A 17,043-nucleotide genomic window follows, 5' to 3' on the forward strand; every position below is an offset into this window, starting at 1 on the left:
AGATGTGCCTACCTTTAAGATGCAATACAGGCACAGTACAGTGCTTTTTGTGTGTGTGTGTGTCTCTCTGCTGCTGCCTGATTGTTTACTTCTGGTTTCACATGGTGTCTGGCTGACTAGTCAGTCTGTAACTCTGATGTTCGTATCTCTGAGGTTCTACTGTAGTAGTATACTCCTGCCACTCTTCATCCCAACATGTTCCCTGCACACAGGAGCTAGTTGTCAACTGTTAAGGGGAATCCACAGCAGGTGACTTGGGGGGGTAGAACCTGCTCCATTTGTATTCCCTGAGCTATGCAAAGGAAATGGAATGACGCAGAAAGCTTGCCTTAAAATATCAATTGTGGCCCCTTGAACTTTTCAAAATACAGTACAACTCCTATTATCTGAGCCTCCATTATCTGGCTGTCTGTATTAACTGAACTAAGTGGTGGGGCTGACAGCTGTGTTATACCAATAAAATAAAAACCAGCAGGATCTTATTAAAGTGGATAAGACAAAATGTCACATTTATTGTGAATACAAAAAGAATCGTAGTAGGCAGTCAGTTATAGCTATAACATTTCATTCAGTTTCACATTCATTCACACGTTCGTTCATACACACACACAGGTTCTGCAGCTGCTGTATAGTTACCAGTCCTGAATGTAGCTTGAGTTTGTGGCTTGGGTTCGTAGCTTGTGGTGGCTAACTGGCCAGGAAAGCCAGGCACAAGGAAGAGTTGGGTCTCTGTTGGGCATGCACCGATGCCCTTCCATGTTGGCAGCAGAATGTTGCCCTTCAAAGTCTTCCATCTCACTCATCCTTTTTGTAGGCTTTAGTTTGAATCCAGAGTTGATAGGTCTTGCTGTGTCATGCTGCCTCTGGGTTCGGTGTGATTGATCACCCGTCAATTGCAGACATGACTTTCAGCCTAGGACCTGGCTTTGATATTTCTTCAATTGTACTTTTGTTCTTTTCTTTTGACGGTGGACTCCTCTTACTTTGTCAGGGTTGTTGTAAACACCCAAAGGCTGAAGATGCAGACACTTTATTTCATCAGGACAGGCTGGGGCTGGAGGTTGATTCCATCATCCATACATACCTCATTCACACATCTAAACTAATAAGATTACAGTAGGGTTTTGCAAAAATGAAGGTTGCAGCAAGCTTTTACAAAATGGAGTGAGCATTTTAAAATGGAGTTTGGAACAAGTTAAAATGGAGTTTGAGTTACAATATGGACAAGTGTAAGGAATGACAAACAGTGAGCAGAAGTTACAAAGTTGAAACAAGAAAAGGAGTACTTGTGTCACCTTAGAGACTAAACAATTTATTTGAGCATGAGCTTTCGTGAGCTGTACAGCTGTAGCTCACGAAAGCTCATGCTCAAATAAATTGGTTAGTCTCTAAGGTGACCCAAGTACTCCTTTTCTTTTTGCGAATACAGACTAACACGGCTGTTACTCTGAAAGTTGAAACAGTGCAAGTTTCAGCGATTTAAGCAGCAATTGGATTGAAAGTGAGACTCAATTAGGCAGTTATTGGGGTAACCGGTTTTATGAATGAATGTTGTTTCATTCATAAAACTTTGCTTATGAAGTGATATTAATAAAGAGAACAATTAAAAACAATTTAATTGATCAGTTCTACAGCTGGAGCCCAGCTGCTGCCCAGGGCCGACTGCCGGAGCCTCGCCCATTCTCCTGATTATCCAAATTTTTGATTAGCGGATCTCTCTCTGGTCCCAATTAGATTGCATAAATGGGGTTCCACTGTAATATGTTTGGCTTTTAGCTGAACAGGTTCATAGATTCATAGATACTAAGGTCAGAAGGGACCATTATGATCATCTAGTCTGACCTCCTGCACAACGCAGGCCACAGAATCTCACCGACCCACTCCTGCAAAAAAACTCTCACCCAAGTCTGAGCTATTGAAGTCCTCAAATTGTGGTTTAAAGACTTCAAGGAGCAGAGCATCCTCCAGCAAGTGACCCGTGCCCCATGCTACAGAGGAAGGCGAAAAACCTCCAGGGCCTCTTCCAATCTGCCCTGGAGGAAAATTCCTTCCTGACCCCAAATATGGTGATCAGCTAAACCTTGAGCATATGGGCAAGATTCCCCAGCCAGATACTACAGAAAATTCTTTCCTGGGTAACTCAGATCCCACCCCATTTGATATCCCATCACAAGCTATTAGGCCTATTTACCATTAATATTTAAAGATCAATTAATTACCAAAATCATGTTATCCCATCATACCATCTCCTCCATAAACTTATTGAGTTTAATCTTAAAGCCAGATAGATCTTTTGCACCCCTGCTTCCCTATTTGGCTATTTTGGACAGCTCTGGCCTACGGTGACTGATAGACACATGGTATAAATTTCAGAGTTAGCAGCCGTGTTAGTCTGTATCCACAAAAAGAAAAGGAGCACTTGTGGCACCTTAGAGACCAACAGATTTATTTGAGCATAAGCTTTCGTGAGCTAGAGCTCACTTCATCAGATGCATTCAGTGGAAATGAATGCATCCGATGAAGTGAGCTGTAGCTCACGAAAGCTTATGCTCAAATAAATTTGTTAGTCTCCAAGGTGCCACAAGTACTCCTTTTCTTTTTATGGTATACACTGATTGATAAATTGAGTCAAAATTCCTGATTTAGCATTTTCAATAAATGTCGTGTGGAAAGTGCACTAGTTATCAAGGCAGCACAGTTGACCATGGCCACATAAGAGGAGAGATAAGAAATACGCTGTACTTGCTTCTATAGCTTGAATTATATCCTCTTAAAAATCAGTAAATGCTGTTGCCCATTCACATCATCAGTTACTTCTGTGGGGCTTTATGCAGGGTTCATGTGTGGAGAATGAGACTACTATCTGCAGGTACAGGGGTCCACCTAGACAGGGCTTCTTGCAGGATTGGGACTTGTTTTCTTTATTTTATAGTGACATTGGAGCTATGTCTCATCTTAAATCCTAGTCTATCTTGTTAAAAATGCATAACTTTAATAAAAAGTCATCAATAGTCAAAACATAATTTTTTTTCCCTACATGTGCTGTTAGTTTACTTTTGAACTTTAAATTGGACACGGAGAGAAACTGGTCAATTTTGTTTTCAGATGCTCATGTTTCAAAAACTGAAGGAAATGTTTAAATCAACCCAAAAAATTGAAGAGGAAATCAGTAAGGTTATGTTTAATACAAAACTTAAATACCTGTGTATCTTAGGGTGCCTTTCATTTTGCCCCTTTTTAAAGCAAATGACACACCTGTATGTGTTGCCAACAGGTGTAATTTAATTACTGGTTTTATGATAGGCAATGTTTACTTAAAGTTCAGCTTCCTGGAGACTCAGGAGAGAACCTCAGCTTTAATTGTTTTTTTGTAAAGTAACTTTCTAGCCCTCATGGTTTCAAACCAAAGTTTGAAGATGTGGCTGAGCGCACCCAGAAGGCTCCAAAACCTGAACACAAATAAGCAAAACCTCAATTTATTTTTAAGACATTCACGAATTTCCAATTCATAGGGTGGGGACCAGACTGACTCAGTTCCAACAGTTTGAGGTTGGCAGCAGTACTGTTCACAGGCTTGGATGGCCACAGCTTGTGGGTACGGTTGCCCATAGCATGTGCTCGCTACAGTGCCAAGGGCACGTTGGCTCAGGGAGCGGCTCTTTTCATACCTTGCACAGTGTGGAGCGCCCTACTGGCTCTAGGTAACGCAGTGCGGATTGCATGGATAGTGCTCAGCGGCCCGTTTTGGCTTGCACAAGGCAAGCAGGGCAGGGCCCTTCATGTTGAAAGTGCGGGCCTACGCGTGCAGCAGGCGGAGACCCAAGCAGAGGTGCTGGAAGGAACTAGGGGCGCCCCCCCGGCTTGACGTGGTTTCCACCATATACAGGGTTTACGGCTGAGTGCAATAGCGCTCAGCACCTCCACTCCCCACATTGTTCCAGCGCCCCCGGACGCAAGAGGCTCCCGGCCCTGCCGGAGCGGGAGGGGATTTCAGCAGAGGGGATTTTACCAGCCCTCCTGAAACCCTCCCCGCCGCCCACCCCCGGGAGGGCGGCGCTGCGGCAGAGGACGCCCGGGCAGGAGCAGGCCTGCAGGGGGCCGAGCCGCCGCCGCTCTTGCGGCGGGAGGAGGGGCCGGGCTGCCTTCTGCCGTCACAACCGGGAGCTGCGGAGCGCGTCGACGCCTCCGGCCGCTGGAGCCGCGGGCGGCGGAGCGGGGCGCTGCTGCTGCTGCGAGCCCTGTTGGGCGGGAGCGGCGGAGGAGCGGGGCGGCGGCGGTAAGGAGCAGGCTCGTTTCCCGGGCTGTGCCCCAGCCTGCGGATGCACTGCGGGGGCTCGGAGGTGCAGCAGCGGCCGGGGGGGACCAGCGGGCGGCAGCAGGACGGGGCAGCGGTCCCTGCTCCGGACCGCGCCCCGGCTATGGCCAGGGGACGCTCGGCTCCCCTCAGCCCTGGGCAGCTGCCCGCCGTGGGCAGGGCTGGTTCCCGGGGCGGGGGCCGGGGGGAAGCGCCGCGATGGCCGCAGCCCGCGCGTGGGGGCGTTTCGTGACCGGGGCTGCGGCGGCGCCGATGCCCCGCGCCGGGCCCGGGCGGGATGTGGCCGCCGCGCGGCTCGCGCCTGCGCCTGGTGATTGGCTGGTGCCGAGGTCGAGGGCATCAGTTGGCAGGGAGGGGACAAATCCTGACTTGTGAATAGTTCGCCGGGTGTCTGCGCGGCAGCTGCTGGGCTGCCGGAGCCTGGGCTGCCCTGCAGGCCTGGCGGGCTGATGCCGGGGCTTCTGCTCCTCGTAAGCTTAGGAACCAGTGATGGGCGAGTGAAGGGGTATGCTGTATTTGCGACCCAAATAAGGGGGAATGTTGAGTTTCCCTACCTTAATCCCGCCGGTTAAGGTGTTCATATGCAGTATCCATTTTGAACAGGCTTATGATGCTTGCTGTTTACTTAACAGGCACTGTCAAGGTCTCCCTCCAATTTCAAAAAATCATTTTCTTCCAACTTCCCACTTACTAGTCCAGCTGTTTGTAGGCCATGGTGATTTTTTTCCATGTCAGCATAATTTTGTTTTCTGTATTGTTGATCTTGAGAAGTGGGCTACTGTGATCACTTTAAAATAGCTGTGCCTTGCCTTTGGTGTTTTGGAGGAAAAAATAGATGCATATAAATAACTATCTCGCAGACAGATGCAGAACTTCAAAACTGATTTTTGTAATTAATCCTGCCAACAATCTATTTGAATTTATTATTATGTGACAGTCGCATTGTCATTTATTTTCATCCATGTTTCTGGGTATTTTATCACAGAGCCTGTGTTTTGACATTAGCATGGGTACCTCTTTTGTGTAGTGATGTTCGTGTACATAATACTTTACAGAAATACTTGATGGCAAGGTCTTTTCACCTGATGAATTTACAATCGAAATTAAAGGAGTACTTGTGGCACCTTAGAGACTAACCAATTTATTTGAGCATAAGCTTTCGTGAGCTACAGCTCACTTCATTGGATGCATACTCACTTCATCAGTATGCATCCGATGAAGTGAGCTGTAGCTCACGAAAGCTTATGCTTAGATAGATTGGTTAGTCTCTAAGGTGCCACAAGTACTCCTTTTCTTTTTGCGAATACAGACTAACACAGCTGCTACTCTGAAACCCATCCTTTGCAAGTGACTCTCTTCTGAGTTGGAAGCTCCAACTGATGTTACTCCACAGCTTGACTCCACAGCTTGAGTGGGAGGAGTTTCCTCCCATCCAATGCAACTCCCATCACTCAAATTGAAAAAAATAAGTTGGAGCAGGGTTCTAAATGCCTATCTGCAAACCAATTGCTTGCTTGTACCTGGGTTGCCTTGAGGGCTTTTGTGATCTCTGCCTTTCCACTTAAGTTCTCATGCAAGAGGCAGAAAGAGGCCACAGTATCAGGACTACAGTCACATGACAAATAATGATAAACCCAGGTGGGTGGAGTAGATGATGGAGAGGGAATACAAAATTTGAGAGAGCATCCACTTTAAAAGTGGATTAAGCTAAAATGGAAAAAGGCATTCTTCTTCTGGAATGTGTGTGTCCACACTGGGAGCTATTCTGGAATAGTTTATTTTGCAATAATCATTCTGGTCAATTTCCATATTCAGACAAGCCCTAAAAGGAAGCAGATTGCTTATAACATATCTTGGATTTTATTATCCATGTGCAAGACCAGAGTATATCAACAGTGGAGATCTGTCTGCATAAGAACAGCCATACTGGGTCAGACCAAAGGTCCATCTAGTCCAGTATCTTGTCTTCCAACAGTGGCCAATGCCAGGTGCCCCAGAGGGAGTGGACAAAACAGGTAATCACCAGGTGATCTATCCCCTGTCTCCCATTCCCAGCTTCTGACAAACAGAGGCTAGGGACACCATTCCTGCCCATCCTGGCCAAAAGCTATTGATGGACCTATCCTCCATTAACTTATCTAATTCTTTTTTGATTTTGGTTTTCTAAACCAAAGGGAATGATATAGAGGTGGTGGTATGTGCATTTGATTCAAACTCTTGACTCAGTCATGTCAGCTGACGTGAGTTTAAAAGTGCAGGTTGTCCTGGAAAACAGCTTTACACTTGTGTTTGTCTCAAAACCTCCTGTTTTTAAAAGCTCACTGTTGAGCTCTGTTTTTCTTCTGAAGATTCAGTTCAACAGGTTGCTTGGCTTGGGAACTCCTTGGTGAATATAAGCCAATTATTTTCCTCTCAGTTTCTCACTAAACTCGACACTAGTGTTAAATGTTGGAGGGGAGCTGAGACTGGTGTGGAAATGCAATAGGTCTTTACATGTGTATAAACTTCAATATTTTTAAACCTTAGCACTTTGTTGGCTAGTCCAAATTGAGATGTGGAGCTTGCTGCTGCTCCCCTCCCAGCCAGTAGTACCAGGTTCATTTAGTGTCTATTGTAGTACTCTATTTTCAGCTGTCTGCACCTGTGCCATACATGTTTCCTAAAGACTGACATATGACAGCTTTACACTGGAGTGAATTTGTTTTTAATGATCAAATTTTAATATAATCCCTAATGTGCACTAGAACCTTTTGAAAATATGAATGAAATAATCCTTACAAGGAGTCATTTGAGCTGTAGAAGGAAGATGGCTGCCTGATTCTGAACTCTGTGATCAAGATCCAGACAAATTAGGTGTTTACCTAAAACATCCTTACCCAAAAAGTTTCTACAGCAGTTTTAAGAAGCACTTGAACTTACAGGGATGATAGCAGAACCTTTCAAATCTCTGATGGAGCGAAGAACTTTGAAAGAGTTGATATAAACAGCAGGACTACTTCTGATGACATCACCAGCATGCAGTCCATTCTGGACACAGTTCAGATGACGCTGCAGGATCTGACTGTGTGGACAGCAGAGTCTGAAGAACAGATTTTGGCTTTGAAGACCAATCCTGGGCTGTACAAGAAGCGGAGCCAAAACCTGCCTGACTTGATAAAAGCCCTGCAGGACAAAGGGGATAGATCTCAGCACTGCAATATGAGTGTCCTAGCAAGCATGCTGATTCCTTCATTGCATATTAATCAAGCTGCCTTGGGACACAGACTTTGATCGGGTGCACAGGTCACCTGCATCTAAGCCTCATTTAGATACCCGAAGATGACGACTAGGAGCTGTGGGTCCAGGGAGCAATCCAGAGCAGGCAGCATGGCAAACCTGGAAATGATAGTTTCTCAGTACAGAAACGCTGAAATACTTGCCCTCCACCCCCTCCCCTAATTTGCATAGAATCATAGAAGCATGGTACGGGAAGGGACCTCAGTAGGTCTTCAAGTCCAGTCCCCTGCACTCAAGGCAGGGCTACATAATAACTAAACCATTCCTGACAGGTATTTCTGAGACTCTTCAAAAGATGGTGTCCTAGCTCCATTCCCATGAACTGCCCTTATCTCAGTACTGCAAAAGCCCAGATAAATATGCTAGTTACTGCCCAATATCCTTGATCAACACTTATTGTAAGAGATTGGAGAATTCTCCCAGTCTCAGAAAATAAAAATACTTTTGCCAAATATTGTCCACAGTATGGCTTTGTTTGGTAAGCATAGCTGTGGGGTAAGTAACCTGGAACAGATGATGATGATGTCCATCTCTCAATATTGAGAAGTATCTACTTATTGTTAGAACTGGAGCCCCGCAAAATGGTAGACTGCTACAATTTACACTCATATAAATTATGACCTAGGATTGACCTTTTAAAATTAAAAGATCCTTCTTGAGCCTTCATCCTATACTCTTTCAAGAGAAAATACTGTTCCTCCTCCATTGATCTACCACTTAGAGGCAAGGCGCAGAATCTTGCCCACAGTCCTTGGACCTGTATGTCCAATTAATCAATACTATTCTCATAAACAGTGAAATCTCATTAAGACAGACTACTAAAGAAATGGGATACATTTATTTAAAAGGGGACCATTGATATTCTGGTAGTGTCTTGCATATTGATAAGAATATGTACCTCTCAGTTGTCCTGCATTTATCATGACAGCCACAGTCTTGGCCATGTCCTGCAGTTTTGTCATGCTGATAGTGAGGTCTGCAGTGTGAAAGTTGATGCGATCTCTAATTGCTGTCAGTTCTGTTCACATGTTGCAGACAAATGTAGTGGAGCAGTCCAGACCCAGCAGAGTGGAAAGAAAGAGCCCTCCCATACTGTGGATAGAACAGGAGTAGGAAGGGACAGAATAGAGAGAGAGGAGAAATGAAGGACAAGGGAGGTAGAACTTATGGGACACTTGGGAAATAAAGATACCATGGGAAGAGATTCATGGTTTATGTCTTTCAGGGCTCAATGCTGGAGTCTTTGGAGACTGTAATTTGTGATGGGGTGAACAGTGTAGGAAGGGGTTAATAGCCCCTGCAGTTGGGCTGTAGTGGGCCTAGATCCACAAGTTCTGCCAGAAATATCAATCCTGGAGGACATAAGAAGAGAGGAAGCCAATTTCTAAGCTGGTCTTTCCTGACAGAGGGGTCTGGGCATAGAGCAATAGTGGTAGGCTGATCATCAGCCCCAAGTTAGGAACCCTAGAAGTAGCCTTAGACTAGACTTTTTCATCCATTTTGGTTGTTAATGAAAGTCAAAGAGCAGGAAGAGGGTGGACTTTGACTGTAGGTGGGGTAGTGGTCAGTGTCTTGGAGCAGTTGAGGAAAGGCATCTGCTCACAAACACAGATGTCTTTGTCGTTGTTGGGAAAATACATTTCCCCACATATACAATACAATTATGTTTAGCATTTTAAGAATAATTATACATTACACTTTGCACCCTAATGTGTCTGATCCTTGACAGTGTATGTGCAAAGATTCAAGAAGAATTTAAAATAAATTGTTTTATTTTTACAGTTGATCCTAACTTTGCTTGGCAGCATATCTAGAATGAATTAGGGCAGTTTGTAGATGAGCAGTTACAAATACAATGAAGTAAACCACATTGTATCATAAACTTATGAATTATGTCTCTATTTGTTTGCAAACACTTCTACAATGTGTCGTTTTCTTTCTCAGTGCTAAGAAACAAATACTAATCTTATATTTGAATAAGCTGTTTGCAAGGTAATACCACTCCATATAAGTGAGCTTTCCTGTAATAGGTACAGCTCCAAAGCTAAGGTGTAACATACACAGATTGAATCTGGTGACTGGCATTTCTCCTGGAGGGAATTTTCTAATGCATAACCTTTAAATCACTGAGAGTAATAGCAGTCAGAGAACTATTAGCTTTGCCAAGAATGGGTTCTGCTACTCTGCCTTCACAGTTAGAAGCTTTGCATTGGGAAAAAGCGTAGTATCTCTTTACTGCTAGTGATGAGGTATTGTCTTTCTGTGGTCCTATGGCTCAACATGGCTTCCCTTTAAAGCATTAACCATTGCTGGTCTGTGGTGTGGATATAGGCTTTGTAAGTATTTTCACAAATAACCTTCAAGAATGAGAGCTGTAGTGAAATTTTAGTATTAGCAAACTGCATCAAGTGAACAGTTTTTCATCAGGCTTTTTAATATGTGCCTGCCTTAGTGCCCTGTTCATTCTTTTCCACACACTCTGTGCATTTGTCCAATATGCATGGAATGGTCTCTCTCAGGTTCTTCATTCACATTGCCCTTTTAAAAAAAAAAAAAAAAAGTAACAAAACACTTCTTCTCTGATGCCTGCAAGAACTGAATTAATAATGAGGGAAGGGGAAAACTAAATTGTCCCATATTCCTGGATTTCTCCGTGCAGTCTGTCTATGCATGTAATCTTTAAATTGTAAGCTCCTTTGGGCAGGAACTGTCTTTATTTTTATGCATGGTATGGTGCCGAGATCGCTACTGGTGCCAAACAAAGTGGATTATATACCATATTTCATAGAATTTTAAGGCTAGAGGGACCATTGTGATCATCTAGTCTGATTTCCTGAGGAACACAAGCCATAGAACCTCACCCTATAATTCTTGCATCAGGTCCATACATTGTGGTTGAGCTAGAGTATCACTTTTAAGAAAGACACCGAATCTTGCTTTAATTTGCATTTTTAAGTATGCAGCCTCCCACTGATAAACTAAATTGTCGGTCCTTAACAATGAGTGCAATGACCAAACATTAGTTGAAGAAAAACTAAACCACATTTTGATAATTAATATGAATATTGTGAACTTTTAATGGAGAACACAAAGGAACAAGCACTTTAAATTTCTAATTTGTCTGTATCTAGAAGGCAATTTCTGTGAAGAAGGTGTTGGAAGGAAGGACAGCAATGCAGTGGTTTGGTTTTGAAATTATATGTTGGCGGCAGCTAGAATTGACGCCAATGCAAAAACTTTCTGTTGGTGTTTTGAAAGGCTCATTATACAGCCTCTTCATGTAGCTTTTCATGAAACATGAAAATTATTCAGTATGAATTCTGTCATCTAAAAGCTGTATTTTCACCATAGGTTGAGGTTGATAAGTGTGTTGCAAGTTCTGCTGGCAGTTTTCTGTGTATCAATATTATTTAAACAAACACTATAGCATTTATTAAAAGAATGTTTCGTGTCAAATCCTGTGGAAATGTTACGTGTCTCACTCTATAAAATCTGGCCTTGCTTTGGAAAGCTACCCACAACAGCAATTGCTACAGGATTTCTTGAATGCTTTCCTAGTATGGCCTTTATGTTAAAAGGGATTATTTTGTGGACCTTCTACCCTTCCAGTTATGATTCTGTTGACCCATCCCTCTTTTATCACAATCATATAACACTCAATAGACAGTTACATGAAAACAAATTGCTAGGGAATTAATGTGTTTAGCTGGCTTTAAAACCAGTTTAACAGATGGAAACCAGGAGCAGGAAGCCAGTAACATGGGACCACTCTGCTCTCTGTGGATCATGCACCTGAATAAAATTGTGGCTACCTGGGGTTTTGTGCTTATCATTATGCACCTTATGTCTACTTGGAACTTCAGGAGGACAGTAGGGTTAGAATTTAATTCCTACCCCAAAATCATAGGCCCCTGCCACTTGAGCTCAAGGATTCTGGGAATGTTAGTGTTGAGGGCAGAGTAGAAGGCAATGCTGTACATGCAAGCAAGCCAGCTCACTATGGTGGCAGTGAGACACTGGGTTTTTATCCTTTGTGATAACTTACATCTTTATCACATACAGAACTTCTGTGTTAATAGAACATTATCAAGGTTGCAAAGTCAAACATTAAAAAGTTAGGCAATATCAGAATTAAGATTGCCGTTGCAAAGTCAAGGTTGTATAACTCATCTCTACTAACCCATTTTACTTCACCCATGGTGCCTTTTGTTGCCTGCTTCATCACTCAATGTGTTTCTAGTGCAAAGATGATGGGTGGTAGCACACACCCTTGTCTAACTCCAGTCACAATATCGAATCACTCACCCAGGCCTGCATCTGATTATACTGCTCATCTGCTTCTATCATACAAACTTGTTATGTTGATCAGCTTGTCTGGGATCCCGTAGCTAGCAATATTCCACCAGGTATCGAATGCTTTCTTAAAGCCAGTACATTTGATAAAGGTGTGCTTTTGCCAAGCAGCAGCTTTTCTGACGATCTCTCAAAGGGTGAATATCTGTTCACAACGTGATGTGCCTGGATAGAACCCAGCCTATTCTTCTCTTAATATTTCATCTACTTCAGTCCATTCAGCATAATGGTGCCCAATACTTTACCTGAGGTTGGTAGCAGTACAATAGTTCCCAGGTTCATTCAGCGACTGTGATCACCCTTTTTTGTCAATGACACCGTGATACTGTCTTTCCAGTCTTGTGGCACTTGTTCTTTTGCCAAAGTTGAATTCTGCTAAACACAAAAATCTTTCCCCTGTTTAAAATCTTGGACTGTTGTTTTAATTTCATTAGATATTGTTGGTCCTCTTCTGTTTCTAATTTAGTACTGGCATTTCTCTTAAACCTGAGCATGATCTGCCCTGGGCCGTTTAATGGAATGGAAACTTTCACCATTGTCTGGCTTGTTCTTCATGCATTTTCAATGCCTGTACCCTAGAATCCCTGGTAAGCATCACCTGTGACTGTCTGGTTCTTCCTGAGAGGTCTATCACTGTTCTGTAGAGCTGCTTGATGTCTTCCTCTCTGTGCTGCTTCCTCTGCCTCTTCAGCCTTCTCCTGAAACTAGGCACTTCTATCTTACCTGCCTCTCCTCTTTATTTCTTTGTCTTCTTCTCTGTATGTGCCACTGGGTAGCAACAGGATGTCTTGCTCGTTCCATAGGGCATACATGTCGCAACCACCTGAGCTTTCTTTGATATCCTTCTGTTATATCTTCTGTGATGTCCTGCTCTGTCAGCTCTTTGTATTGTCTGGGAAAGTTGGCACAGGTTATGTGAAAAATGAAAAAAGTACCATCTGACCATACTAGGTGTCAGTGAGACAAGATGGGCAGGGAGTGGGAAGATGGTGTGTGATGGTGCTACAATCTTACACAGTGAAACCTCGATTATCTGAGTGGGGCCAGGTCGGATAACCAAAAATCCAGATAAACCAGAGAATGAGTTGTAGGGCTCAGGTTGTCAGCCCCGGGCAGTGGGGCTCCTGCTGTCATGCTGACAGTTGGAGCCTCAGCCGCTAACAGCCCCAGGCAGCTGTTGGTTTGGTTAATACAGAGAGCCGGATAACGGAGGCTTGGTTAAACAGTTCTACTGTACTTGGGATGTGGAATGGACAAAAGAGGTGTAATCATGTTGAATAACATCACAACAAAGCCTCTGCTGGCGTGGGAGCCAGTGAACAACAGAACAGCCAGACAGCCAACAAGACACGTCAAGCATGCAATAATCCGAGTATACGCACCAACAAATGCAGTAGGTGACAGTGAAAAGGATACATTCTCTGTGCAGGTGCAGCAAGTATTTGATGGCTTGCCTAACCGTGACATTAACTTGATAGGCAACTTCAATGCACAAATTGGCAACAGTTCTATTGGCTGGGAAGGTGTTATGGGCACAGCAGCAGAAGGTACCCAAACTGATATGGCAAACAGTTCTTGAATTTCTGTGTCACAAACAACCGAAAGATAGGAGGCAGTCTCTTCTAGCACAAGAGGATTCACAAGGTCACATTGAGATCACCAGACAATGTGATTGTCAGCCAGATAGATCATGAGTGTATAAATAAGAGATGGACATCTTTTTGGAGGGATGTCAGAGTAAGCAGAGGAGCAGATGTTGGCTCAGATTATTATCTTTTAGTGGGTACGTTACAACTTCAAGTAAAAAAAGATCACGAAGCCAGACAACAAGAGTGTTTATAGCAGTAGAGAAGTTCAAGGACAAAGAAATGCAGATCAGATTCCAGGTTGTACTTTGCAACCATTCCAGTGTTTTGCAGGACCAGGCCAATGAAAGTTTGGAGGACACAGATGGTCAGATTGGAAGAAGATGGTAGTTGAGATAGAATCATAGAATATCAGGGTTGGAAGGGACCCCTGAAGGTCATCTAGTCCAACCCCCTGCTCGAAGCAGGACCAGTTCCCAGTTAAATGATCCCAGCCAGGGCTTTGTCAAGCCTGACCTTAAAAACCTCTAAGGAAGGAGATTCTACCACCTCCCTAGGTAACGCATTCCAGTGTTTCACCACCCTCTTAATGAAAAAGTTTTTCCTAATATCCAATCTAAACCTCCCCCACTGCAACTTGAGACCATTACTCCTCGTTCTGTCATCTGCTACCATTGAGAACAGTCTAGAGCCATCCTCTTTGGAACCCCCTTTCAGGTAGTTGAAAGCAGCTATCAAATCCCCCCTCATTCTTCTCTTCTGCAGGCTAAACAATCCCAGTTCCCTCAGCCTCTCCTCATAAGTCATGTGTTCCAGTCCCCTAATCATTTTTGTTGCCCTTCGCTGGACTCTCTCCAATTTATCCACATCCTTCTTGTAGTGTGGGGCCCAAAACTGGACACAGTACTCCAGATGAGGCCTTACCAATGTCGAATAGAGGGGAACGATCACGTCCCTCCATCTGCTCGCTATGCCCCTACTTATACATCCCAAAATGCCATTGGCCTTCTTGGCAACAAGGGCACACTGCTGACTCATATCCAGCTTCTCGTCCACTGTCACCCCTAGGTCCTTTTCCGCAGAACTGCTGCCTAGCCATTCGGTCCCTAGTCTGTAGCGGTGCATTGGATTCTTCCGTCCTAAGTGCAGGACCCTGCACTTATCCTTATTGAATCTCATCAGATTTCTTTTGGCCCAATCCTCCAATTTGTCTAGGTCCTTCTGTATCCTATCCCTCCCCTCCAGCGTATCTACCACTCCTCCCAGTTTAGTATCATCCGCAAATTTGCTGAGAGTGCAATCCACACCATCCTCCAGATCATTTATGAAGATATTGAACAAAACCGGCCCCAGGACCGACCCTTGGGGCACTCCACTTGATACCGGCTGCCAACTAGACATGGAGCCATTGATCACTACCCGTTGAGCCCGACAATCTAGCCAGCTTTCTACCCACCTTATAGTGCATTCATCCAGCCCATACTTCCTTAACTTGCTGACAAGAATACTGTGGGAGACCGTGTCAAAAGCTTTACTAAAGTCAAGAAACAATACATCCATTGCTTTCCCTTCATCCACAGAACCAGTAATCTCAGAGGAAGTAGTGAGCCCCTGAAGATTCATGAATTATGTCTGGGCCCTGGGCAGTGATTGACTAGTGGAAAGCTATGAAGGCAAAAAAGGAACAGGCAAAACCCTTCGATGTGTATGCAAAGTGCTTAGGGAAGTGGATTTAAAATAACAGAAACCTATATGCCTGTTTCCCTTATCTACTTTCACCTCTAGCCAGTTTCCAAGCTAGGAGAACTAGCCTATGCGGTTTACAGTCTGGACCTGGACCCTCTGTTTGTGTGTGTCAGTCAGATTGTCAGCCTTTTCACTGTCTCACTCAGGGCCACCTCCTTGTCCTACTTTCCTCCCGACCCTGGCTTCTTGTCCGATCTGTGTCACCATTCTCCCCCCTCAGGCTTCTCATCCAATCTCAAGCCACCCCCACCTTCTCCATGAGTCTTTCTCCCAGTCTCTTTGCCCAGGCAATCCTAGTTCTCCTCTGTTTAACAGCTCCACTGGTTCCTCTTCCCAGTCTCTCCTAGTCACCCCAGCTTCATCTTGTCCAATCCCAGTTTTCATCACAGGCTTCTGGTGTAACTAGTTCCAGTCTCCCCTTCAGTTCCCGGGCACAGTTCCTCTCCCTCATTCAGTTCCAGTCTCACCAGACTCCTCACTCCAATCTACTCCTTTCTCTTCCCCTGATCAGATGGCTTCTTCCTTCATGCTGATCAGGCGCCGGTGGGGGTGGCGGGGAGTCACTGAAAGCACAGGCTCCCCTGCTCTCAGAGCCTATCTCAGAGCAGCTGGGAGCAGCCATTATAAAATAGGGAAAGTCCAGCTTCAGCTTGGTAGCCCTGGGCTGGAGCGTGCTCAGTTGCAGTGTGGGGATGGCACATGTGCAGTCTGGTCAGCCCTAGGAACTGAGAGGCTTGAGCATGCTCAGTGAGGATGGAATCTTTGGAGATTTTTGCTGTTTAAGCTCTAGCTAAGTCTAGTGGGCAGGTGTGAACTGCAGTTTTTTTTCAATGGTTTATAACATGTCTAAATTTGGGCTGATTTCCCCTGGGATGTCAAAGGGCACCTCCCTGACACAAAGGCCACCCCCACCCCCCTTGCCAAATTTCAAATCCCTGCCCTGTAGCATAGGGGCATTAGATCATTTCAGAGAAAAGGGTGCAATAATTTTTTAAATATAGACAAAATGTATTCTTTCCTAGCTTTGTTCTTGGAAACGGGCTACAGCTGAACCATTTTGGCATGGGAAACTTCAGCCCACATGGTTAAAGTTTGGCAAAGTTATAGGCAACTGAAAATAGAGTCTTGTAATGGGAAGTGTCAGGCAACCTTAATAATACTTGTAGTGTGCATTGGTGAGAACACAACGGCACCTCCCCTTTTGTTAGGTGCCATGGGAACATTAAAGAATGTAAAGTGCCAGGATCTCTGCGTTATGTCCCATGTCATAACATCTTCCTCAGGCTCCTCCACTCTTCCCAAAACTATAACACATGGCACTGTGATCAGCACAGTGTCTCTGAACACCATGGAAAAACATTTGTTCAGTATGAACTCAAAGATCCAAGTGCTACCAAATGAACTGCCAATAGTACCTAGGCTTTTGATCATTCAAATAATGAACTGGCCTGATCCTGCTTAGCTTATGAGACCTGACAAAACTGTAGCCTGAGGGAATAGACCTTTATTTCATGGTGTTAGTAAAATTAAAACTTTTGTACATTTCAAATATTTGCAAGAAGAAAATTCACAAGGAATAGTTGATTCCCCTCCCCCGCCATATTAACTTGGCCTGGTTTAGCCCCTTATATTTTAGCAAAGTTAAATATTTCACTTTCCAAGAGGAGTTGGTAAGAACTATATTTTTATTAAGATTACTTAACGTGTAGGGGTACCAATTACATTACAATAAGAAGGCCTTTAACACAAGATTTAAATTCAAGTTTC

The 17,043-nt window shown here is 44.2% G+C and overlaps 1 protein-coding gene across 5 annotated transcripts in view; it reads left to right on the forward strand.

Annotated features, from left to right (window-relative positions):
• Positions 1-4,154: 4,154 nt before the first annotated feature.
• Positions 4,155-17,043, forward strand: part of INPP4A (inositol polyphosphate-4-phosphatase type I A) — a 198,205-nt gene continuing 185,316 nt past the window's right edge. For all 5 annotated transcript variants that reach the window (XM_077814741.1, XM_077814756.1, XM_077814761.1 and 2 more), the window contains exon 1: positions 4,155-4,276. The gene's annotated coding sequence lies outside the window, so the exon portion shown is untranslated. The remainder of the gene's footprint in view (positions 4,277-17,043) is intronic.

Source organism: Eretmochelys imbricata, chromosome 1 (assembly GCF_965152235.1).
Source record: "Eretmochelys imbricata isolate rEreImb1 chromosome 1, rEreImb1.hap1, whole genome shotgun sequence".
NCBI lineage: Eukaryota > Metazoa > Chordata > Testudines > Cheloniidae > Eretmochelys > Eretmochelys imbricata.